Below are 26,773 nucleotides of genomic sequence, written 5' to 3' on the forward strand. Positions count from 1 at the left end.
TCCAGTACTGCAATCAGCACTTACTATACCTCCTCAGATGGTAATCATTGACCAGACAATGGAGGATTTTAGTAAGATGTTAAATATGTTGGAGAAGAAAGTCCAGATGCATAAGCAACTCCAATGGCAGCGATTAAGCTTTCAAGCTTATTTGGAGTTGGGTGTGATACCACGAGGCTTACGAATATTAAAAATGCCCTCGTATGGAAACACATACATGGACCTGCTTGTGCAATGGCAACAGCTTAATTTGGAATTAAGCTCGAACTATATGAAGCTGATGAATAATTTCTTTGAGCCTGTGGAGAAGAACTTAATGGAGGAGATTGACAAACTTGAAAATGATATCCTAAATATGCCATGCTTTGAGAACTGTAATGGACAATATCAAGCTTTTATAGATCGTATACAATCTTTAGATGTTAAATTAGAGTCAAAGAAAAAAAGTAAGATAAAGTGTGATTTGGCAGATTTTAAAAATGGCCATATTTTCTCTTGGCCAAGGAATGAAAATCAGCGATGACATGATAAAAATAAAAATAATGTTACTTTTTAAAAGCAAAGGACAATTTCTAATGCCTTGGATCAGCTGGATACTTTTGAACTACCATGAACACCCGCGGACTCGATATCCAATCAAAGAGGACGTATGCAAAATCCTGTGAGTGCTACGCCCAATCGACAAGAGGCTTCCTTTTCAAAGGGTGGAGTAGAAGACGGAGAAATCCCTATACAAGATACTTCCGTTAATAAGGCATGTAGTTTGAAGCCGAATGAATAGTTTTTGCCGCAACTTCCAGCAGATGTAAAGGATAAAAGTAAGCAGGTTGAAATTTCTCCTTTTCTGCCTTTCCAGTTAAAACAACCCGAAAGGATTGTTGTACAACAACAATTACCACAAAGGGGCCGTTCACAACAGAGGCAGATACAGCAGGTGACACCGGCAACCAAGAGGAAAAACAGCAGCCCTGTGGCGTACAACAAGGTAGTTCATCGCTGATGGGAACGATAAAAATAATAAAAGGTACTGTTAATCTCTCAACATTGACATTAAGTGAGGATCAAATAGAAGTATTAAGTAAAGGTATGAAGTTCATACCTTATGCACAGGACAATACTGTACAAGCAATTACTGATGTAAAAATGTTTGTAAGAAATTTAACATTAAAGTTGATTTTTAAGGAATCAACAACTAGGGTATCTGTCTGTAAAAAATTAAGTACATTTATACCTCAACCATGTCCTGTGTTAACTGCTTTCATGAATGTAGTTGAAAAAGATTTGAGACAACTTTATTCAAAAAGGAATAGGTAAAAGCTCTATAATTTATCCTATATGGAATATAGTGCGCTTAAGCAGTTGGAGGAAACTAATAATTTAGTTATTAAGCAGGCAGATAAAGGAGGCGCTGTTGTAGTAATGGATAGAAATAGATACATGGAGAGCTTTAGAAGCATTTTAGCAGATCCTTTAACTTTTAAGGAAATAACCTTCAATGAAGTAAAAAAATGTATTGCAGAAGTTAACATGACAGTTTATGACTTACAGCTTAGTCAGGATATAACTATTGATCTTTTCAACTACCTCTCTGTACCTTGTCCTAGGATACCACAAATGGATGGTATCCCTAAAATACATAAATGCTTGCAAGACTCACCCCTGAGACCTATAGTCTCAGGAAATGGATGGGTAACAGAAACAATATCAAAATACCTACAGTTACAATTGGGTAAATATTTGAGTAAATGTCCAAGTATACTGAAAGATACTAACAATTTTTTATCTGAATTATTTAAATGGCATGAAGAAAATGCTGGAAAAACTTTTATGTTTGTAACACTGGATATTACTTCACTATTTACAGTAATCCCAAATGAATATGGATTGGATGCCATGCATGGCTTTCTTATTAGTGAAATTGGTATGCAAGCACGAGAAATAGAAAATATTTGTACTTTGTTATATGTGGTATTGACAAAGAATTTGTTTATTTTTGATGAAAAACCCTTTTTGCAGTTAACTGGGGTAGCAATGGGCACCCCAAAAGCGAACACATATGCGAACTTAGTGTTATACCAGTGGGAGAAGCAATTTGTATTGAGTGACCACAATAATCTAAATACTAAAGTAATTCTACAAAAGATTTGTAGATGATTGTTTTTTAATTTGGGATGGTAATAGTGAAGAATTGGAGAATTATATTGTATATTTAAATGCCACGATGAATTTCTTGAAATTTAAAGTGTCTTTTTCAATAGATAGTATAGTGTTTTTGGATATCCAATTATACAAGAAAGCAGGTAGAATAGAGTCAACAATATATAAGAAAGAAGTAAATGCTAATAGATATATTAGAAGAAATAGTATGCATGCACCACATACTTTTAAAGGTGTTTTGAAAGCACAATTAATAAGGGCTAGCACGCTTAATACTGAGGAAAATAATTTCATACTCCAAGCGAATTAAATGAAGCGAGAGTTTGAAAAGAATGGATATTTTTCTCAATATGTAAATGCCTTATTTGAAGAGGTAAAAATAGGAAGAAAGGATAAATATAAACCGATTTTTGGCAGAGACATAATACAATCAGTACAAAATTCAGATGAAAGTGACAGAGTAATTAGGTATGTCACTACTTTTAGTGCAAGCACTAGAGATGGGTGCAACATTATAGAAAAAAAATGGCTTATATTGATGGCTATGTCAGAGATTAAAAATCTAGTAGGCTTGAAACCTAGATTTTCATACAGGAACTTGGAGACATTGAAGCAGAAATTGTGTTATAAGGACTTTAAAGGAAAGAGAGTTATACACCAACATAAAAATGTAACATTGAAGTGCTACAATTGTAGCTGTTGTGCTGATATTTATGATTCAGTAAACAGTTTTGAACATCCTATTACCAAAGAAAAATATGAATTTAAATGTTCAGCAAATTGTAACACAGTCCAAATAGTATATCTTGCAACATGTACAATTTGCACAGCATTTTATGTTGGTAAGACAACTAGAAAGTTAAGGGAGCACATAATAGAACACAAGTCCGAAATTAGAAGAAAAGTTGTGACAAATGCATTAAGTAAGCATGTTATTGATAATAAAACACATACTTTTAAGTTTAGAGGTATAGGTGTAGTAAATATGGGTACGAGGGGAGGAGATATGAATAACATTCTAGAACTAAAAGAATATGAATGGATCATTCGATTGCAAGCAGATGTAGCACCAGGTTTGAATAATACTGTCAGTATAAAGCCTATATTAATTAAAAGGCAGAGAGAGAATATTTAATTTTTAAGGAATTGAATATGATCATATGATTTTATGTAGATATATTAATGTATTTTTTGCATAATAAGTATATGTGGTAATAATTATGTGTATATATATATATATATATATATATATATATATATATATATATATATGTGTGTGTGTGTGTGTGTGTGTGTGTGTGTGTATGTACATGTGTGTGTGTTTATATATGTATATGTGTTTATAAGAACAAGTATTACGTTTTAAATATTTTAAATGTTTTTTTAAAATGTTGAAAGCTATTTTGAATGAAGTGATTTAAATATTTAATTGTTAGTTAATAATGTTAAGATAGGCTGGCTGAATCATGTGATTTTATTGGTGTCCCTATTTAAATGTTGATGAGATTCATTAATTCTGTGTACTGATGAAGGGTGGTTAACCCGAAAGCTTTACTCTATTAAATCTTTTGGGGTTTATAGTGTTTTTTGTTGGAGTTAGTTTGCACAGTCTCACCAGGAGTCTAACTAAACAGAGAGGACACCACAGTTGGTGGAGTGGATGTAGTTTTCTATCATATTTGTGAGTACAACATCCATTATGTTTGCACCCCTAGCAGGCATACAGACCAAATTGTCCACTGTGTTTCTTGCACAAAGTCTAGGAAATTATGGGCCTACACATTTGGGGTCAAGTAGTAATCACAGGTAATGTTAGAGGTGTAGTTAACGTCCATCATGAATATGATTTTAGGTGAAATAATAAATAACTTCAGTAGGTCTAAGCATGAGATATGTGTTTTGTAGGTCAAATGGGGTGATTTACAGCTTGTAAAGCTATATGTGACTGCATCTATGGTTAAACAGAAATGGAGAATCTCAAGTGCATTGTGCATTTTGACCAATGTTGAGGTATGTTTGTTTTTGATGTAGACTGAGACACCTACACCTGTATTCCCTGCCTGTGCAGTACCTGGTCTAAATATGTGGAAGGCATTGTATCTATGCACTGCCAGGGTGCCCTACTTGTGTAGGTAACTGCACAGATTTCTGCATTCTCCAAGATGAGGTGCGCTTGGAGAGAATACACTTGCTTGTTTAGGCTTCTAGCATTGAGCATTAACACATTTAGATTCCCTTCAGCTGATTTTGCTAAGCTGGAAGCTTTGTCTGTTTGGCATTGCCTATGAAAGGCACTATCGGGAGGATAATGTTTCACTAATGACTTGTTTATTCTTACGGGTCTATATTTTAGGTGTTGATTCCTTGGTGGCATACAATTTTCAAAAGGATTCTATAATACATTTTTTGAAATTCACAGAATGGTCATGTCATTTAATGGTGAATTCAATGACGGTAGTTCTCTATGTTTGTCATTAGACTGCTAAAGTAACTTTCAAAAGTTTGAAAAAATAATAATGACAGTCATGCAGTGCTTGGTAATAGCTAAAGTAAAGCATAATGTACACCTTCATAAGGAATCCAGTCTGTGTTGATCAGTAAATGTCTACAAACATGACCAAGTGGTTGATTCTGTTTCATTTATGCAGTCAAACTTTTTCCAAAAAGTTACTGAATAAGCACTGGTAGAGCTGACAATAAATTTGCCTGTAAGTGACTTCCCAAGGTGAAAGTAACATGAAAGCAGATTAGCTGACAACCACTTAGAAATGGTATTTGTACCCTCAGATTATCCCTTTCTCTTAACTCCATTCAACAAGTGATAAGCAACTCTGAAGGTTTTTATGCTGTGAATATATTTATCAAGTTGTCTGCAGGGTGGCCTTGTGTGCCTCTTTAAGCAGGACAGTCCCTATTTGGGCTTTTGTGTCCTGCAAAAAACATGAAAAATGGCAAATATACTGAGATTTTTATGAGAAAAATATTTAATAAGTTTCCCTTAATTGTTGCATAACACATCTATTTTACATCTGAATGATTCAAATAAAATATGAGACAGCATACATGTTCAAATTCTGCATGAATAGGGTTTTATACTGTCAAAAAAGTGAAGTCCAGTCATTTGCACTTGTTGATGGAATGGTCTGTTCTTCAGAATCTCACATTTTAGTTAGAAGTGTCCCACTCTGGGCATTTGAAAAGGTGGCAGCCCTAGTTATCTGTGGACATCCAGAGTGTGTGAAATACTTCTTCTTTATACAAACGCATATATGCAAGTGCAACCATGCATGGGTAAACATACACATTCATTCACGTGAGAGCGTAGACAAACATATTTATTCCTACATGGCCACATGATCACAAATAAGTGAGCACATGCACACAAGGCACATAGAGTGCCATACATTCTGGTATTATGAGAACATGGCTCCAGACCTTCCCATAGTACCACCACAGCATTACTTTCATTCACCAACATTGTCAATCAACATAGAAACAATGGACTATTCATCTCCTCCATATTTTTAGCCTTATTCAGAGCTTGTCCTATGGTTAACCATAGCATGCTCCTAGAAATTCTAACTACCCTTAACATAAGCTCCTCCACCATATCCTGTTTCAATAACTATTTATCAGACCATCTGTAGGCAGTTCTTTGGCAAGACCAATTGTCCTCCCTTTTGCCAGTTGCCATAGGTGTCCCCCAAGGGTCCATCCTCGGTCCCCTGCTATTTTCACTATTTACTAATCAGATAGCCTCATGCTCACTCTCTGCCTTGGTAGTGCAATATGCAGATGATACCACTATTATATGTGTCACCCCCACCCTAAACGAGTTAAAAACCATAACTCAACACAACTTTACCTTAGCTGAAACATGGTTTACTAACATCAAGCTTATTCTTAATCCCAAAAAAAAAACAAACTCATCCTCTTTAGCCCAGGTAGATCTTCTCCACTAAACAATGATTTTACCATAAAATCTAAAGATGATATACAAATCACCCCAACCTCACACACAAAACTATTAGGCATAGAAATTGACAATAATCTGAAATTTGACATACACATAGCCCAAACAATCAAAAAAGTTAACAAAAAGCTTGGTCTCCTTTACAGGAACAGATAGTTCATCACTAAACATACCAAAGCCACTGTTGCAAGAACCCATCTCTTATCCATCCTTCTTTATGCCTCCCCTGTCTTAACTAACCTTCGCCACACCGAATTAACCAAAATGGAATCATGTTACAATAAGATTGCCAGGTTTGCTACTGATGCCTCTCATAGATCCCATCACTGTCTAACCCTCAAGCAACTGAACTGGCTTGAGCTACCTCAACTCCTCCTACTCAAGCAACTCTCAATAGCTCACACACTCTACTACCACCCTGACAAAACCCCAGCCCTTCAGCACCTAATCAACCCATATACCACCTGCAGACCCTTAAGAACTAGTAATCACAACAACATAAATATCATCAAACATAAAAAAAATCTCTCTTTGCATGCTCTATTGCCAGAACCTGAAATTCACTTCCAAAGCACTTTAACCTCTACCAACTCTACTTCCCAATTTAAAAAACTTCTCAAAACCCACAACTCAAATAACTGTCTTTGCTCATGCGACTCCCCAGGTTAAGCCATAACACCGGACTGTTGCTGGGATTCTGCTAAGGACCAAATGGCTGCTCCCCCTTTCATTCTCTACTGGTTTATCAAATGTTAAATCCCCTGCAGTTCCAATTGACTGATCAGTCAAGGTCATGCACAAAAAAAAAAAAAAAAAAAAAAATATCTGTAAAGTATTCATACTTGGTAAATTCAATATAAAAATGATTCATTATTAAATATTTTAGAGAAATGCTATTCTCTACTAAGTATGCTAGATTGTATTATTAATATGTGTTGATTTTATGTTTCTTCTTATGTTTCTACATTGTCACTTTTTTGTTTGGCACTGTACTGTTTTTCTGAGCTTTTCTCCACGGGCCTCCGCTGAAAATGGACCTGTGTCCAGTCGGACTTTCCCGGTAAACAAATTTAAATAAAATAAAATAAAAAATAAATAAATGTGCTGGTAATTGTAACTGCACTTTTCAATGTAATTATTAAATGCCATTGCACCCAGCTCATATAAACGTCATTGTCATTGTATGGTATGTATTACTATTACTGAAGCACAACAAAAAATAGACCAGCAGACTGCGGCAGCAACGTTTTTATATTTAAATTATGAGCATAGCATCAGTATATAAAAGACAACCAAACTGATTTCGGCTAGTTAATTACATAGCCTTCATCAGTGTAATGATACAAAAATAACTCATTTATATACCATCTATAATGCCTGTGTAACCAATTAGAGATGTTCATTTAACCCAGGAGCAAACAGCCCTCCCAATTTAATTATCCATTTCTTCTCCTTTGTATTGAATAATTCATGCCAGCCTGATTAATTAAATTTGATTCCTAGAATTCGATCAATTATAATAAAATGAAATGATGCAGTTTTGTGGGATTCAGTATGTTTATATAGTGCATTTGTGTTTCTCTTGTTTTTGATTTCACTGAGATGTTCTGATATTCTTTGTTTTACTAGTCTTGACGTTTGACCTGTATAGAATGCAGAACATTTACAAATGGCAAGGTAAATAACTCAGTCTGAATTACAATTGGCAAAGAAAGGGATATGATATACATGACTAGTATTTTTACTACTAAAACTTTTCGTTTGTATATGTCACATGGAAAACATCATATAGCAACCTGTCCCTCTAAGGTACTTTGTAAGCTTTCCTGTGGCTTATGGGGCCCTTGTTTATAATAATTAAAGAAAGACGCTAAGCTTTTTCCATTTCTAAAAGAAAATTGACCTCTATCCCCTATCATAGCAGAAAACTTATCAGCCATTAGGATGTTCCAGTTTCGCTGCACGCTGTCCATTAATATCCCAATTACTATTACTGAATACAGTGTATTATTTTTATTGATAAATTGTTTTTTCCTGTGGTCATTAAAGGGAGAAATTATTAGCATAATAAACATTTATGTCCATTTTTAATACAGCAGAATGGTATCTTACTGTGTAGCAGGATTTTGTAAGAAAACTCTAACAGATAAGATATTCTTATTTAGATTCCCCAGGTGAGATAAGTCACCAGACAGTTTTCAAAAATGGCTCAGATTTGTGCAGATTGACAAAGCTTGGGAGTGGGATACTGCTGCAAATCCTCACTTGTGCTCAGTACATTTAAAAAATTACAACTTCAAAAATCCACAGTAGGTCAGTATGGGTTTTGCCAGATATCTGAAGCTAAGGAGAAATGCTGTCCCTGACATTTGCTCACATGTATGTCATGCAGTGGAGAAATGCTGTCCCTGACATTTGGTCACATGTATGTCATGCAGTGGAGAAATGCTGTCCCTGACATTTGGTCACATGTATGTCATGCAGTGGAGAAATGCTGTCCCTAGCATTTGGTCACATGTATGTCATGCAGTGGAGAAATGCTGTCCCTGACATTTGGTCACATGTATGTCATGCAGTGGACAATCATGGTGAAAATTCTGTGGCATGTTCAGAACTTCATAGTGCAGTGCATAGCTGTAAATATGTCATCAGACAATGAATGTGAGTTCACAGCAAGTGTTAATGCTTACATTTGATAACAACTCTGTTCTATTTTATTAGTTCTTAAACATGATTGTCATGCAGTGCTATACAGAGAAAAGCACATATACAAAAATGCATATGTGTATACGAAAGTGTGTCTGCATATGTATTTTATTCAGGATCATACACCTGCAGTTGTACAAGTTGGACAATCATTTACTCCATTAAAGGACTAGATGACAGTTATACTTACATTCAGGACTGCCATACATCCTTCAGATGATAGGTTAAACAGAGGTCCTTTATGGTTTAGTATTTCAGGTAGATGCAAAGATCCCTTGGCACCAATCAAAAAGAGCAGAGAAATTATCCCTCTGTCCTCTCCAAATTTCCCATGCTACTATAAATATCACCTCAGGTCTCCCCTGAAAGAAGTACACAATATCCAAGGTGGACTTACTTGCACAAACACACACACACACACACACACACACACACACACACACACACACACACACACACACACACACACACACAAAATATTTATTTATTTATTTATTTATTGCAATTTGTTAACTGGGTTAGTCTAACTGAGCCAGGGGAACATTTTTAGTGGAGACCCGAGGAGAAAAGCCCCAGTTACATTTCACAATATCAAAACAGAGATATATTTACAATGGCAAAATATGAAGTTGTTATACATAGAAAATAAGAATCATAATTTTACAGAGTTGTGTACAAGTTGCATAGTATTAGTATAGAACAGCTATAAAAAGTTTACATGCAGCAATATATATAGGTTTCAGCAATAACTCCATGTACAGTAGTGTTTACAAGGATCAAGGTATAGGTCTATAGTAAAGAATTTTAGGGAGACAAATAGAAAATATGATATATGCACAGAGTCAGGAGGTAGAATTAAGATAATTCCCCAGATTTACTATTCCTCTATGCAGGACTAGCTTAGTCCTGCATGGAGGCAGCCATTTAGGAGCAAGATGGCAGCATGCCATGCATAGTAATGAGGCGCACTGCCTGAGCTCCTAATCTTACATGGAGCATGTAAGAGTGCAGGGGGCATGTCTGAGAGCAGAGCTCTCAGACTATACACACCCCCGCAATGAAGAACTGCAGAAAGGGGTAAGAAATGAGCGAGACCACTCATAGGTGTCCGCATATCCCCACCAACGATCCCCCTCATGTACAACAGCAAGTAATCCCCAATAAAATGAACAAACCCTTTATTTTTTTATTTCAAACTCTGATTAAAACTAACTGTAGGTGCGCGGGTATGCCCATCGGTTAGCTACGGTTAATACAGCTTAAATGACTGAAGAGGATAACAAGGAAGATATACGCAAATGATGCAGCATAGCAATGGTGTAGTGGGCAGAGTGTTTGCCTGACGAGCAGGCATTCCTGGTTTGAGTCCCACTGCAGCACTTTCAATTTTCCATGGCAAAGCACTTTATGACTAATATTTATGTTGCATAACCCACTAAATAGCATATATTTATGAACTGGAGTACTGCAGTAAATACACATGTGAGATGTCAGTGTCATAATGAATAAAGCACTAGTAAGCAGGTTTAAGCACCAATAAGCAGTAGTAAGCATATTTAGGCACTAGTAAGCGAGTTTAACCCCATTTGCGTGGGGGTAAGCAATGCGTACACAGGTTAAGCAATTTTCAAGCCAACTCTCTGTAAGCATATGTAACCAGAGGTTAGCATTGCTTACTCTCGTGTAAACCCACTTACAACTGCTCAAAAGTGCCATAATCACTCTGTATCCAACGGCCCTTGTTTCACCCAGCAACAAAATAAACAGCTATGTAGGTCTCAAACCCACGACCATATGCACTATAGTCACAGTAATTAACCACCAAGCCAGCACAGATATACAGAAAAATGAGGTATCAGCAAACAAGTCTTCACCATAGTAAAACCAAACTGAACCAGTGAAAGGAATCAGTATACAGACATATGTGCCTTAACCAACTACATAACATAAATATGTGAAACGGAGTACAGCAGTAAGGCCAGAAGGCAGATGTAATTGTAATAGAGTGTTGAAGTCCCCAGTAAAACACGAAGACCTCATACATTGTACGTACACATGAATCATGGATACCAAGCATACATATAAGGTGTAATGAATTATAACTCAATGCCAAAAAGGAATTATAATGCAAAGTCTAATGTAAGCAACGCTAAACATTGCACAGGCCAGCTTAGGAGGTGTGAGCAATGTGTAGGTCAGCTAACTCAATGTGCCCAGTTTTATACCCCTTTAAGCAATGCCAACACTAGGTAAGTGGGTTTGCCCATAGCCTTGCCTTTTCAAAACCGGCCAATCATGGAAAAGTGTGGGAAATCAGCCCTACTTAAATCCAAGAGGCGGGAATACATCTCATAACTGGTTGTAGCTTCCCCTTGCAGGCACAATGGCAGCAAGGGGAGAAGCTGTGCACTTTTGGGTGCACCGCTGTTGCATCTAGGAGTCCAAAGTCATGGCAGGACTCCTTGTCAAAGACCATGATCAGAGACTGCTGCAGGGCCAGTAACAGGGCTCCCAATATAAGGCAGAGGCCTGGGACTGTCTTGCCCATGACCTCACCAGTGCCACTGGCATACCCCGAACTAGTGAGCAGGTCAGGCATCACTGTGCCGACCTGAAGTGTTGTAAGGGGGACCTCTAGGAGGAGTGGATCCAAGAGGCTATAGTGGCAGGGGATATTCCACTTGTGTGTAAGTATCACCCCACTATGTGTGTAATAATTGCCAGCTCAGGTATATCATTGATAAGTCTGGCTAAATATTTCTCTTATGTCCCCCACAGCTGCAATGGAGCTGGCCGTGAACCAGGAGGCCCATGTCAGTCGCCTGGCGAGGTTGTGATGTGAGGCAGGTCAGGAATACTAATGCATTTACTGTCATAGGAAATAAAACTAAAAATAGTAGTAAATTAATTGCCTGTATAAAACCTATATTGTTCAAGGCAAGTACTGCATACACTAGAGAATATGGCAGGAAGAGTCTCATATCATTTGTATGTCAATAAAAGAGTAATAGCCTGACAATAAAGGTCTAACTGCTGGACTGCATGTGTATTTTCTGGTATCATATGGTAATGTAGATTTGCAATCATGTAATAGTACTGTTGTATTAAGCACTGTTACCCACACAGTGCACCATAAATTGAATGTGTAGGAATGCCTGTATATGACCAGTGTAATCCCCAGAGACCATTTAGTACAACTGAGAGACACATAAACAGTAAACAGGGAAAATGCAGACAACAAAACCCGAATAGCACATGCAACTGAGATGTGAACTGTTGTTTTTTTAGCACAGACAGCCATGGTTCGAATCCTGCCAGTGGTAGTACTCTGCATACAGAATCATACCCCACAACTGTTCAGATATGTCCAGAATGTCCAGTAAAGTGGCCCATATCTGTTGCCTATTGACCTCTCCCCCTGGGGAATCAGTGGGATGATCCTAGATGTATAGGCAGCAAACAGGAAATACAACTGATCGACACACATCTATGAGAACAAAGCTGGCACACTAGCAACTCCCCAATACCTTATGAGACTTATGTCAAGCTGTGGTCAGAGTGTGTACAGTAACAGAGTGAGATGTATGTGCATAATAGTAATGTGGAATCTGGTACTGTGTGTGGGAACATTCAGGTAGTGCTAATAAACATTTCTCCCACAGGTCTGTCAGATACCAACACTGTGCCCAGAAATACAAGAATGATACCCAGTATTGGTACTGTTTACATTGGTATTGTATGGCAGTGTGACTGATGCAGTTGCTCTGAATAATGAGATATTACACATTACTGTCACCCACACTGTCCTACAACATAAAGCTGTCTAGGAAATCTGTATAAGAGTGTTGTAATACAAGGTCAGAATGCAAAAGCACAGGGGATTAATAAGACAGAACGCAGATAGGAGATATACAGCAATATCTATATAGCAGACACAACTGTGATGGGCAGTTGTAGCAGACACAGCCATGGTCTGAATCCTGGGAGTGGAAGTAGGCTGCATGCAGAATCATACCCCACAACTGTACAGATGATGCTAGAATGTCCAGTATATGGGCCCATATCTGATTCCTGTCCCCCTGGTAGGTCTGTGGGATGATCCCAGATGTTTAGCTAGCAAACATGGAATACAAGTGATTGTCAAACATCTATGAGAACAAATTTGTCACTGTAGCAACCCCTGAATCTGTTAGGAGAGTAATAAGCCAAGTATGTCCTATCTACACCTTCATGTTGTCAAGCTGTGACCAGAGTGTGTACAGGAACAGAGTGAGACATATGTGCATAATACTAATGTGTAATCTGGAAGTTTGAGTGACAACAGTCAGGTAGTGCTAACAAGTACTGCTTCCACAGGTACGTCGGATACGAACACTGTGCTGAGAAATAAAGACCATAATAACCTGTACTGGTACTGTTCACTCTGGTATGGTAGGGAATTGTGAGTGTTGCAGTTTCTCTGAATAATAACGTATCACTGATCATTGTCATCCACACTGTGCAACATAATAAAACTGTGTAGGACAGCATGTATATGTGTGTCAGGTCACGAAAGGTTGAAGAGGGCAATATTCTAGACATGTCCCAGCACATCTGCATGTGGTCAACATATGGCCAGAGTCTGTGCAGAAAGAGTTGAATAGCTATGAGCACAACATCAACCTGGAATCTGGGAGTTTGTGTAGAAACCATTAGTTAGTGTTAACAAACATTCTGTCCACAGGTATACCAGGTAAGAGGTGTTTACTGCAGGTAAAACCAGTTTATATATATAACGATGATGACAGCCATATCACTGTCCAAACTAAGGCTATCGGGTAGTGTAGTAAGACTTGTAAGGTACAAATAACAGCACTGACTAGGAGAGTAATGTGGACTACAGGAATATACTAGTTGTTAATTGACATCTTTCCCTCCCCGCCATCATATCTCCAACAATAATCAACATACTCACCCCAACTGGTATGTAATGACACCTATGTTCTGATAATGTCCAATTGTTTGATAAATATATTAATTGCTCCCATGCATGTGCTATAATGAAATATTCCAACATTAGTGGCATGGTGCCATCAATGTATTTGCATGCTGTTCTTATTACCACTGTGGTCCCATATATGCATGTGTTCTGTTTGCTGTGTAACTGTTCCGTATCTGGTATCTGGGTAAATGGGAAAATCTATGCATGCTGTTATACCTAACCCTGGAATGTGTTGACTAGTACTAACCCACATATGATGATGAAATCTAAACATTATAGCACGTTTGGGAAGACAGGTCCCAGCGGACCCACCTGTCCCATCTCAGCTGGCCATGGCACCGGGCACCAGCATGTCTGGGGCCGATCCTGGGACCTCCCTGTCTGTTGGTCCTGCACCACCTTCTGGTGGAACCACCTCAGGGGATGGGGCTGGCCCCCCCGGGAGTGGGAGCTGACAGGAACCTGTCACCCGTCACCAGGTCAGGGTCATGGTGCATAGAGAGCTCAACCAGCAGCTTGGTGATCTTCTACACCAGCTTGAGGGCTGTGTGTCACAACTAGAGTATCAGTCTGGCTCTGTGATTCAGGCCCCAGCACAGCCACCATCGGGGCTGTGAAGGTGCAGTGGTGACTGCATGGATGGGGACCTCAGTCCCACTGTTTCCACTAGGAGGCTCATGGGCTTCCGATTTCCCAACACTCCTATCCATCAAGGTGTTTAACCCCCCACATGTGTCATATACTGCCCCTGTGTGCATTTTGTTTGTCTTGTCTGTTAACCTACCCAACCCACCTCTCCAAATATACTCACTACCCCACCCCAACATCCCACTCTCACATGAAAAAAAGGGCAATCTGTTCCCAAAAAAAAAAATCTCGCCCCATACATAGCTGCCCATTTCACACACATGTCCACTGGACACATGTAATTTGGTCTAATTGGCATCACAACTTATTATTGTTGTCCTCACCCCTCTCAGGGGTTTGAGTGTCCAGATCTACCTCGAAATTCAGTGTATATGCACAGCAGTTGCTGTAGTAGAAATGGACAGCTATAGACCTTCCCCAGACCCTTCATGCACATCCCTAGCTATTTTCCCTACTGTCTTACCCTCTTTGTGACCCTTTTCACCACTTTCCTATCATCCCTTTTTTCTTTTCTTTTAAAGAAATTAGTGCGGGGGTAAGCGGGAGTAAGCAGTTTTAAGCAGTAGTAAGTGGGTTTCAGACTATTTGCATGGGGGTAAGCAATAGCTACACTGGTTAAGCAATTTAAAAGCTAACTGAGTATAAGAAACTGTAACTGGAAGTTAGCAGTGCTTACCTCTGCGCAAACCCACGCAAACCCGCTTACAACTGCTCAAAAGTGCCTTAATCACTCTGTATCCAATGGCCCTTGTTCTTCCCAGCAACAAAATAAACAGCCTTTGCTAGGCTCGAACTCAGGAGCCTGCACACCATAGCCAAAGTGATTTACCACTAAGCCATGTCAAATATACATAGCCCTATAGCCCTGATGTTTTCATAAATATATCATCCAGCCCAGTCATTCAAACCTACATCTATAGATATATATGTCTACATCTATATGTCTAAATATATACAGCATGTTTTATTTATATATATATATATATATATATATATATATATATATATGTAAACAGATATATATATATATATATATCTGTGTGTAGGTATACACAAACATAGTTATATTTATGTAAGCAGATTATATATCTATCTATATAGGTATATATGGACATACATCTGTAAATGCACAAATCCAAAACTCAGAGCTGCTGTTAGTTGAGGTAGGATACTCACGCTAAAACACTAGTAAAACTCAGTCCAAAAAGATGCGTGACTTTCCAATGAGCAATAAAATGAAAGTAGAAATTCAAACAAATAAATCCATGTAAGTTAGCAAATTGTTTATTCCAAACGAGTAAGCGCTTTCGCCAAAGGCTTCTTCAGACTCTTTACACAAACTAAAACTTTGAACATCACTTTTAAAACCAACAAAAGCTTGTGATAGGATCTCTATAATCACATGTTTCCTTCATTTAAAAATACAGTAACCCATTAAACTCAGTTCCATGAATGTTACCTTGTTCAGCTAAGAAAAATACTGGTATATTAAAAGTAAGAACTGAATAGTTCAAAATAAACATACATAAAAAACATACATAAAAACATACATAAAAATGCATTGGTGCCCAAACATACATTATATTATATTAAACAATTGAGTATATCTCAGAGCCTTGTCATATTTACTTATCATCTCATGGTGCTTTAGGAAAATCTCGTACTGAACTTTCAGGCAGTATATATCAAAAAGGCCATTTCAGACTTGGTTAGTATAACCCAAACTGCTTGTAATGCACATATTTACAAAGTGTGACTTTAGATATTTCCGTGTTTTACTGGAAGTTCATACTATCCAGAGTAGACTCAAAACAGTCAACAATTACAGGTGGTTAAAAACTTGTATCACATTAGTTAGGCTATTCTCGTATAAATCAAAAGTTAAAAACAGTTTTTCAAAATTACTTATTTTCTGCAGACTCTGAAACGCTTTTAAAAATCACAGCACAACAAAGTATTCCTTTTGTATGTGCCTGGTTAATTCTTGAATGCAGAACAAAGAACGCTACTGTGCATTACGCACCATAGCTCATAAAAATAAACATTGTGTCTATTTAAAAAAAGCCGATTAGGCTTACAACAGGCATAAGTACATGACGAGCTTTTCAATAGCTGTCCATTAGTTCATGCCTTAGTCTCTTCAATCTCCGTTAATAAACAGGGACATTTGACATTTCAGGATGTGAACGAACTTACAAAAATGTGGGTGGAAGAATGCTTCAACAATAAACTAAGCAACAAAAGCCTATATGGAAACAGAGCAATATCTTAATAATTAACTTGACTCGTGACAGATCCACAATGGTGGAAATAAGCACACTGACTTAAGCAACCATTAATTGCACTTTATAATTGTTACATCCTTGATACCCAAATTTAAAATATAGACATTGTGAAATGTTAAAACTCTTATGTGGTGAAGGAAAATATAGGAAGGAATACATGAGGGGAAAGGGGAAAATGGGAAGTATTTTGGCACATATATTCTGTTAATCCCGAATGGCATCCTGAGGTGTCTTACATTAGTTTTTATAAACAGTACTTTTCAATACTAAATATATGTGCAAAGATTCATTTCTTATGACAAATGTTGAAAGTATATGAAATGCCTACAATATGTCTGAGTATATAGATAGGTCATCTACACCATGGTCATAATGTTGTGAGGAAAATGTACCTAACTAATGTGGAATTTAGAACAGTTAGTGGGAGATCTCTTTACCTGCGTAATCTTCTACTTTTCAAAAATGGCTTTATTTGGATTTTATCGTTAAGGCCTGGTGGTTTATCGGACCTTAATCTTATGATCCATCTTGTTTCTTGTTCTAAAGTTCTGTTAATTAGATCACCACCTCTGAATCCTTCATACACATTGAATGGCACAGAACTTAAAGGAATGACTGGTACCAGTTGAACTTTTATGCCTAGCCAATGCATTGGTTTCTGTACCTACTCTAAGGTGGTAATGTGTTCCCTAATCCTCTCCTTAAATGATCTATTTGTTTTCCTATGTAGTAACTATTACATCCTAAACATTTAGCCATATATATGACATTTTTACTTTCACAGTTGGTGTTAGTGTTAAAATTGTAAATGCCCCTGTAGTAGGGTGCTCAAAACTAGTTTCTTTATTAATATAAATACATTGATTGCAATGACCACAGGGTACTGTGTTTCTATTCACTGTCAACCTGTTAACTAGTGGATGTCTTGGTCTACATAGGATACTCTTCAGATTGGGAAGGTTTTTATAAGCTATAAGGTGTGGGGCCAGCAATCTCACTAACTTCTATATCTGAATTCAAAATACCCCAGTGTTTCTTCATAATGCTTTTCACTTGCAGGCTCATTTTACTAAAAGTAAGGTTAGCTCTAACTTCATTCCTAGGGGAACCTGAGCTAGTGGTCATTGCTTCATGTGCCATAAAATATGGTTTCGCAGTACTTGTTCTTAAGGTCTCCACTGTGTTAATAGTGTCTAATATTTCTTTTCTTTGTAACCTCTCTCCAGAAATCTCTCCTTCATGTCCTCTATTCCTGAAACATAAGTTTGTTGTGGATTCAATCTAGATACCTCATAAATTGTCCTTTAAGGACGCTTTGAAATACATGGCCGGGATGCATACTTTGTCTATGTAATATATTGTTTCTTTGGCAATCTTTCCTATAAATAGTTGTGTTGATCATACCATTGGTCATTCTAAATACTTCCACGTCCAAAAATGGAAGATTGCTAACTGAGAAGTTTGCAGTAAATTTTAAGAAGTCCGTGGTATTGTCCAAGTAAGAAACAAAGTTTAATAGGGAGGGTTCATCTCAAGCCATAAAAAAGAGGTCGTCCACAAAACGGCAGTACATTGCAGCATGTTCTATAAATGATAGATTATTGAAGAGAAAAATATCTTCCCATCTGGCCATGACTAGGTTGGCGTAGCTATTTGCACATGATGTGCCCATAGCCACGCCATCCTTCTGTAAGTAAATGACTTCTTCAAATGCAAAGACATTATTAGTTAATATAGTCTCTAATAGCAGGGTCACAAGGTCAATCTTTCTATCAGTGAAGTCTGAATGTGCTTTCAAATATTCAGTGATCAGTCTTATACCTACGTCATTGGGGATCACTGTGAATAAGCTAACCACATCAAGTGTCACAAAGAAAAAATGTTGGTTCATATCCAATGAGTGAGTTTGAGAATATAGGTCTAAAAGAAATTGCTTACTATCTTTCAGGATCTTCTTATTACCATTAACTAACGGTCTAAGTACACTCTCTAGATAAATAGATAGGGGTTCTGTTACCCACCCTTGACCTGCAACAATAGGTCTAAATGGTGGGTCTCTGCTGTTCTTATGGACTTTAGGAAGTCCCTGTATGATCGGTATAGTGGGATTGTTCACCTTTAGGTATCCATACAGCTCTTGTGTTATGTCATGCGATAGTACCAGGTCATCTAGGGTATTGTAAACACTAAAGACCATGTTATTTAAATTAGCCTTAGTTACTTTTGTATATGTAGTTGTATCTTCAAGCATCTGAAACATTTTATTTGCATAGTAAGTATAGTCCATAATGACAACCGGTCCTCCTTTATCTGCTGGTCTTATTACAATAGACCTGTCATTTCTCAATGAATTCAAAGCTTGCCTTTGTTTATAGTTTAAATTACGTCCATGTTTGGATGGTTTATTCTCTTGATGACTTCTATATATTTCATCTTCCACTACATTCCCAAATACCTCTATAGTCGGGTTCAGTTGTGGAACATATGTACTATTTGGACGATGCTTACTCATAACTTGGCTACTATCTGAGTTGCCAAAATCCAACCTTAATTGTAAATTCCGAACATACATTTTGTTTCTATAATAGTATCTACTAGATCGTTAGGTTTTGTAGGAATAAAACCTAGGCCTTTACTTAAGACCTGTATTTCATATTCATTCAGTGCCCTACCAGATAAATTCATGATTAACGATTTTGTCTCCCCCACATTTTCTTGATTGTGGGGCCTAGTTGTTCCTGAGCGCCTATTGAGCCTTTCCTTTCTGTCTCCCCTGCTTGTGGACCTTCTTTGTCCAAAAAATGGTTCTCCGCTATCGGGACAGGGCCCCGACATCTGTTTGAATTGAAAATGGCACTGTTTGCTTTTGGTCTAACTACTGCTGCACCTGATCTCTGTACGTCTGTGATGCAACCTGTCAAACTCTCACCTAACTCACCTTGGTTCTCTCTCCCATTACTTAGTATCTGTGAGGGGCTGTGAGTCTCTGTCTCTATATGATTAGATTCTGTCAACTGTGGATCAGGTCCTGTGCTGTTTCCAATAATTGGAACTTCAGGACCATCACTCTGTTTATTACGGGTGAGTTGGTTGGACAATCTATTTTCTGTGTTAATATTTTGTTGATAACTATCTGGTTTGTTAACAGGTGTAGTTAAGGTAGTATTCCTGAAACTTTTACCTGTTACACCTGATGGTCTCTGAGATCCATTTAAATCAGAATTGAAGTGTGAGTTCGGTGTCATTTCCCTGGGCCAAGTGAAAACATTATTATTTCTAAAATCTCAAATCCCTGGTAATTTTTACTTTTTTCTGGTCTAACATCCGCTTTCTAAAAATAACACATCTTCTATAACTTTTCTTAGTTTACTCATACATATTTCATTATTACTATATTTGCATTCAAAATCTTTAAACAAATTGTTAACAACCAATCTCAATCTCTCCTCTTCAGGTAGGTGAAATTCAATCAAAAGTTTCATATAGCTAAAACTCAACTCAGGTTGAGTTGCTGCCAACGATATAGAAGATCTGGCAGTGAAGTACCAGAGGTGGGCATTTTAGTACTCTTAGCCCACGAGGTATGATTTGCTTATTTAAACATACTTCAAAATAATGTCTCTGAACTTGTAGTTTGATTAATTTAGTAAACACAGTCTCTAATTCATGTAAGTCTTTGGAAACATCCAAGTTAGTCATACCTAACTGAGTATCAGTTCCTCCATCTACGACTGGATTAAAGTCCATGAGTAGGTTTGTACTCCCAGAGACACAAGTCTTAAATCTGTCCAGGACACTTGAAGTAGGTTCTAACACTCTCGGTACATAAGGCAGTTCAATATTCACATTACTTTCATTCGCCATCCTCACTCTCTGCAGCTCTGACAAAAGTAAAAGTAAAAGCACAAATCCAAAACTCAGAGCTGCTGTTAGTTGAGGTAGGATACTCACGCTAAAACACTAGTAAAACTCAGTCCAAAAGGATGCGTGACTTTCCAATGAGCAATAAAATGAAAGTAGAAATTCAAACAAATAAATCCATGTAAGTTAGCAAATTGTTTATTCCAAACGAGTAAGCGCTAGCCAAAGGCTTCTTCAGACTCTTTACACAAACTAAAACTTTGAACATCACTTTTAAAACCAACAAAAGCTTGTGATAGGATCTCTATAATCACATGTTTCCTTCATTTAAAAATACAGTAACCCATTAAACTCAGTTCCATGAATGTTACCTTGTTCAGCTAAGAAAAATACTGGTATATTAAAAGTAAGAACTGAATAGTTCAAAATAAACATACATAAAAAAACATACATAAAAAAACATACATAAAAAATGCATTGGTGCCCAAACATACATTATATTATATTAAACAATTGAGTATATCTCAGAGCCTTGTCATATTTACTTATCATCTCATGGTGCTTTAGGAAAATCTCGTACTGAACTTTCAGGCAGTATATATCAAAAAAGCCATTTCAGACTTATATGTCCACATGCACTGTTAATGAGGTTGAGAGGCCCCAAACAATATGTGTCTTGTACGGATAAGTATACCCCCCCAGCCAAACACGTCCACCCTGCAATACACTACCAAGTGTTACAGATCCCATAACCAGGACCTGACATGACATGGGCATCCCTAGGATACATATACACAGACACATATATGCAGATACAGATACAGATATAAATATATATATATATATATATATATATATATATATATATATATATATATATATATATATGTATACATACAGACAGATATATATGTAACTGCACATACACACACAGAGATTTGAATAGTAGGATACATATGTAGTAGGTGCACACAATATGGAGCAGCCACTATTCTTACAGTTACAACCTTACCAACTAGAGACTGTATGGGCCACCCATACAAATGACAATCAAAGGATATAACACCACACACAGGTTTGCATAAAGGGGAAAGCTTTATTTGTGTACTATTACAGTTGTATATTCCATGTGGTACAGCTGTTAAGACACAGACATCTGCATAAACTGAGTAATGCAACTGTGAAACAGTTATTCTAATACAGTAGTCTGGAAAAGTTAACAAATGTTGCTGTCCAGGTCAGGGCCATCAAGTAGCACAATAGTAAAGACAGACTGGGCCCCAGGATACCAAACAATCAACACTAAGTAATGCAGATGTATAGTTCAGCAGCCTCTATCTACATCCTGTAGACAATCCCTAGGGGTAAAGACCTCAGATGACACAATGGGATGTAACTGTTACATAACAAGGCACAACTGACACCATCACAAGCACACTGACAAAGATAACAGTCTGTATGGCAGGTGGCAGTAGGCCTGTATTTAACCAAGGTGGAATGTATGGTAATGTACATCCATATACCTTAAGGTAGCTCACCCCTGATGGTCTTCAGGACTTTGGGCTTTCAGGATTCTGTAGCGCTCCCATATATATATATATATTTTTATATATATATATATATATATATATATATATATATATATATGTATATATAGATATATGTACATATATATATATATATATATATATATATATATATATATATATATATATATATATATATATTTTTTATTTTTATTTATTTATTTTATTATTTATTTTATTTTACATTTGTTAACTGGCTGGTCTAACTGGATACATATCCGCTTTCAGTAGAGGCCCGAGGAGAAAAGCTCCAATACACAATAGAAGTACATATTTAAATTGCAAGATTCAAAGTATTGTTACAACAAGAGAATACAGCTTACATATGCAGGAATGAAAATTTACATAGATGTTATATAAGACTAAAGGACAGACAGGAAATTATACACAGAACATTGATTTCGTTAAAGATACTGAAAAATAGACTGAAATCAGAGATTTTCCTTATTACTAAAAGGAAAGAGAAATTTTTGAGATCTGCAATTAGGGAAATGGGCTAGGGAAGTGGACCTAGAAGTAAAGAGATATGTAGTTAGTCAGGTTCTCGACATGGGCATGTCCATTGTGTGGAGAGATATTCTTTAAGGTTAGCTTTGAAATGATAGAGCGGAGAAGTAAGTCTAAGGTTGTTTGGCAGGGAGTTCCACTGCTTGCCAATGGAATTTGCATAAAGGGCATCCCCACCTGAGTTTGTGCTTTAAGGGTTAGGATCTGGATGCTGTTTGATGATCGGAGACTATTGAGGTTAGTATATGGAGTTAGAATTTTGCACAGTGAGGGAGTTCTATCAGGATGGTTGATAATTTTATAAGCTTCCGAAGTTGGCTAAGTTTGAGGAGATTTGGCAGTTCCAACCAGCCAAGTCTCGCAGATTAAGGCAATGATGGGTCTCGATAAGGGGAACCTGTAATAAATCTGGCAATGTGGTTATAGGCAAGAGAGAGCATGTTAAGTTCACGCTTATTGAGAAAAGAGAGGATCGGGAAGCATAGAGGAGGGAAGAGAGGAGATGGTACGAGCAATAGTTAATTTGGTAGTGGGAGTTATGAAGTTTTAATTCTGTACATAGATCCTAGTTTTTGTTAACAGACTTTACTGTTTGGGTAATATGTATGTCAAATTTGTGCTTATGATCAATAGTGACACCTAGCAGTTTGGTACTGGTGACAGGGGTTATGAGGGTCCCATTAGTGGATTTAATATGAAAGGTTGTGTTGTTAGTGTTTGGGAGTTCTTTACCTAGAGGTGAGAAAACGTTGGGGAAGAAAAGTAATAGTTTGGTTTTAGATGGGTTAAGTAGAAGTTTTAAGTCAGTGAACCATTTTTCAACTAGTGCAAAACAATGTTGTGTGGTCATTTGGAGATTCGAGAGGAGACGCAGCAGATTAAGGTGGAGTCGTCAAGTATTGTATACAGGTGGATTTAGGGATGATTGATTGAAGGTCATTTATGAAGATGGAAAACAGAAGTGGACCCAGTATTGAGCCCTGAGGAACGCCTATGGTATTCGGGAGCAGTCCCAATATTCTGTTTTGCCATAGGACAGCTTGTTGCCTACCAGTGAGGTAGGAATTGAACCAGTTTAGTGCTGGAGTGTCCAGACGAGGGTTTCAAGGATGTTGAGAAGGAATTGATGATTAACCATATCAATGCTTTGATAGGTCCAGAAAGAGGGCAGATGATATGAGTTTGTTATTGCGATTGTTGTTGATTGAGTCAATAAAGGAAAGGAGGGCAGTAGTTGTACTATGGTGCGGACGAAAACCATGCTGGGCATTGGACAAGAGATTATTAGAGGTCAGATAGTGAAGAAGTTGTTTGTGAATGCATCTTTCCATGATTTTCGCTATGGGGGACAGGATGGCTATTGGTCTATAATTTGACATTTCCAGGGAGGTACCTCCTTTGTGAAGTGGAATGATATAGGAAGTCTTCCAGATTGAGGGAATGTTCATCTCAGTTATAGATCTGTTTATTAGGATTGATATGGGGTAGGCTATTTCATCAGATGCAATTTGTAAGAATTCCATGAGGAAGGTGGTCAGCCAGGGTAGCTGGTTTGAGTTTTTAGGAGGGAGCGTATAGGAGGAAGAGACTGGCTTTAAATTAAAGGGGTAGGGTTGTCACGTCGCAGTTTAGCAGCAGGTGGGGAAGTGGAGGTAAGGTGCCTGGCTAAGGTTTGGATAGTCTCAGTGAAGAAGGAGTTAAAGGTGTTGGCTACTTCTTCTTGGCCTTTCTAAGAGTTTCTCAGGGGTTGGGGTGGAAGTTTTGCCTGGGTGCAGAAGGTTGTTAAAACCTGCCCAGAATTTCTTTGGGTTGTTCTGGTGTTTTTGCTAAAGGCTGCAGAAGTATTGTTTTTTGTCTTGGGTTATGGCAGTTTTCGTGGCATTTCTTAGTTGTTGACATTTACAATGGTCTTGGGGGTTTTGTGGCTCTCCATTTTCCCAGGCTTGGTCAAGTTTGATTTTGGATTTAGTATCAGTAGTGAGCCAAGGTGCTATGCGAGTTTTGGTTCTAATTTGTCTATGTGGAGCATGTGAGTCAAGTATCTTAAGGAACGTGTCATTGAAGTGGGACACACTCTCTTCTAGTGGAAGAGTCTTTAATATGGTCCAGTTGCAGAATTTCATGTCAGCAAGAAATAATTGAGGGACGAATTTTTTTTGTTTCTGATTAATCTATATAGGTGTTAGAAGTTGGGCATTTATGTTTAATGATATAAGTTATTAGGTGATCGTTGAGGTCACAGGGAAGGGTGCCAGTGGTGTAGTTATTAGAGTCTCTATTAGTAAGGATCCAGTCAATTATACTTTCTTTTGAAGTGAGTTGCCTATTCTGGTTGGGGATAGGATATTTTGGGAGAAACCATATAGGTTAATAGGTTGTGGAGTTATATGGGTAGAATAGAGAGACCAGTCAATGTTGACGTCTCCAAGAACTATGGTTTCTTGTGGGTAGTTGATGGCTAGCCAGCTCAGGATTGCTCCAGGTTTTCTGTGTTCTTCCCTGGCGGGATATAGGTTACAATAAGGTTGATGCGTTTTTGAGTGTTTAGGCAGATCTGTAGGGCTATAATTTCTAGGTTTGAGATCATAGGAGGTTGTACTTGGTTCTTAAGGATGTTTAGTTTATTTTTAAACATAATAGCTATTCCTCCACCTTTTTCTTTGTAACATCAGCCCTGAGAATATTGTACCGGTGGGAGGATCTCTTCATTCTTAGTAGAGGGTTTTAGCCATGTTTCGGTTAGACACATGATGTCAGGGGAATGACTAGCTATGATGGCGTGAAGGTTGTGAATTTTGTTGTTAATGCTTCTTAGGTTCAGGTGTAATATTAGAAGTCAGTAGGTTTTCGGGTTAAATTATAGGTATTAGAGATTGGCATAGTGGTGGGACCTGGTTTGGGTGAATATCTCCATCGATATTCATACAGTTTTTCAAGTAAACTAAAAGTCTTTGTAGTTTAAATAGTATTTTGAGATTAGTTTTTGTTATGTGGGATTTAGGGTGTTGAAGTGTCGGGTGGACTATTTTGGGGATATATTTTGGCCTGGTAGATTGAGGGTGTTATATAACTGTCATGGAGATTAAATTGGGAGTTGGTGTGGCACTTAGGAAAGGAATGCCTATAAGAGTTTGTTTTTCATATATTGTTAGGATATAGGTGGTGATGAGAAGTAAAATTATGATGGGGTAATAGTATAAGTGAAATTTACATACTGAAATAGGGAAGTGGGTAACGAGTGGGGGAAGAGACTTTGTGTTGGGTTTGTTAGAGGGTTGGGCCTTGGGGTGGGAGGAGTTATGGAGTTTGACAAGGGAGCCTTGGATTTGTTAAGTGGGAAAGTGGGAGGGACTATTTGTAGCTATAAAAGTAGGGATGCTGGGGGCGGGTCGGATAAGGGGCAGGGAGGGGCGGAGCCCGAAAGCGAGGGCAAAGCGAGCGGGCCTACACCGCCAGGAGACTTTACAGGGTTTAAAGGAAACAGTTCCAGTAGTATAATTCAACACAATGGAGTTACTAGTGCTGAAATTATAAAGATACAACTCTTTACATGCTTTGTATTGTTAAAGTCCTCAAGGTCGAGTGTCAGGTTCTTGACAAGGACAGTATAGTTCTCTGAATAGGGTACTAATGTTTTGTATTTACCCTGATTTTTAAGAAGAGTTGAGGCTTCTGGTTTAGTTTTTTTATGGTCCTGATGGGCTGTTAGGTCTTGGGAACCACAGGAAGCTAGGCAAGGGAGGGGCTACCTGTGATACAAGTGAGGGAGAGAGATATGAGTATTAGTGTTAATAAAGGTTGAAAAATAGTACTAGCAGGCTACAACAGCTATCCTTTTAGACACAAACACACTCAAATGTCTTCATAATCCATAAAGTATGCAGTTAAAGAGAAACATTCAAATACTATGAGATGGCATCTAATGACTTCAGCTTTGTTAAATAGACAGCAGATACTGAAATTATAACTTTAAATGAGTTCAGCTCTAGGTCGCTAATGCATTATGCTTAAAAGATGCCTAGAGTTAGTCAGGAACATGTGCAGGCCTTTGCATAGTCTTTAAAACACA

Source organism: Protopterus annectens, chromosome 1.part2 (assembly GCF_019279795.1).
Source record: "Protopterus annectens isolate FY-2018-M chromosome 1.part2, PAN1.0, whole genome shotgun sequence".
In the NCBI taxonomy this organism is placed as follows: Eukaryota; Metazoa; Chordata; order Ceratodontiformes; family Protopteridae; genus Protopterus; species Protopterus annectens.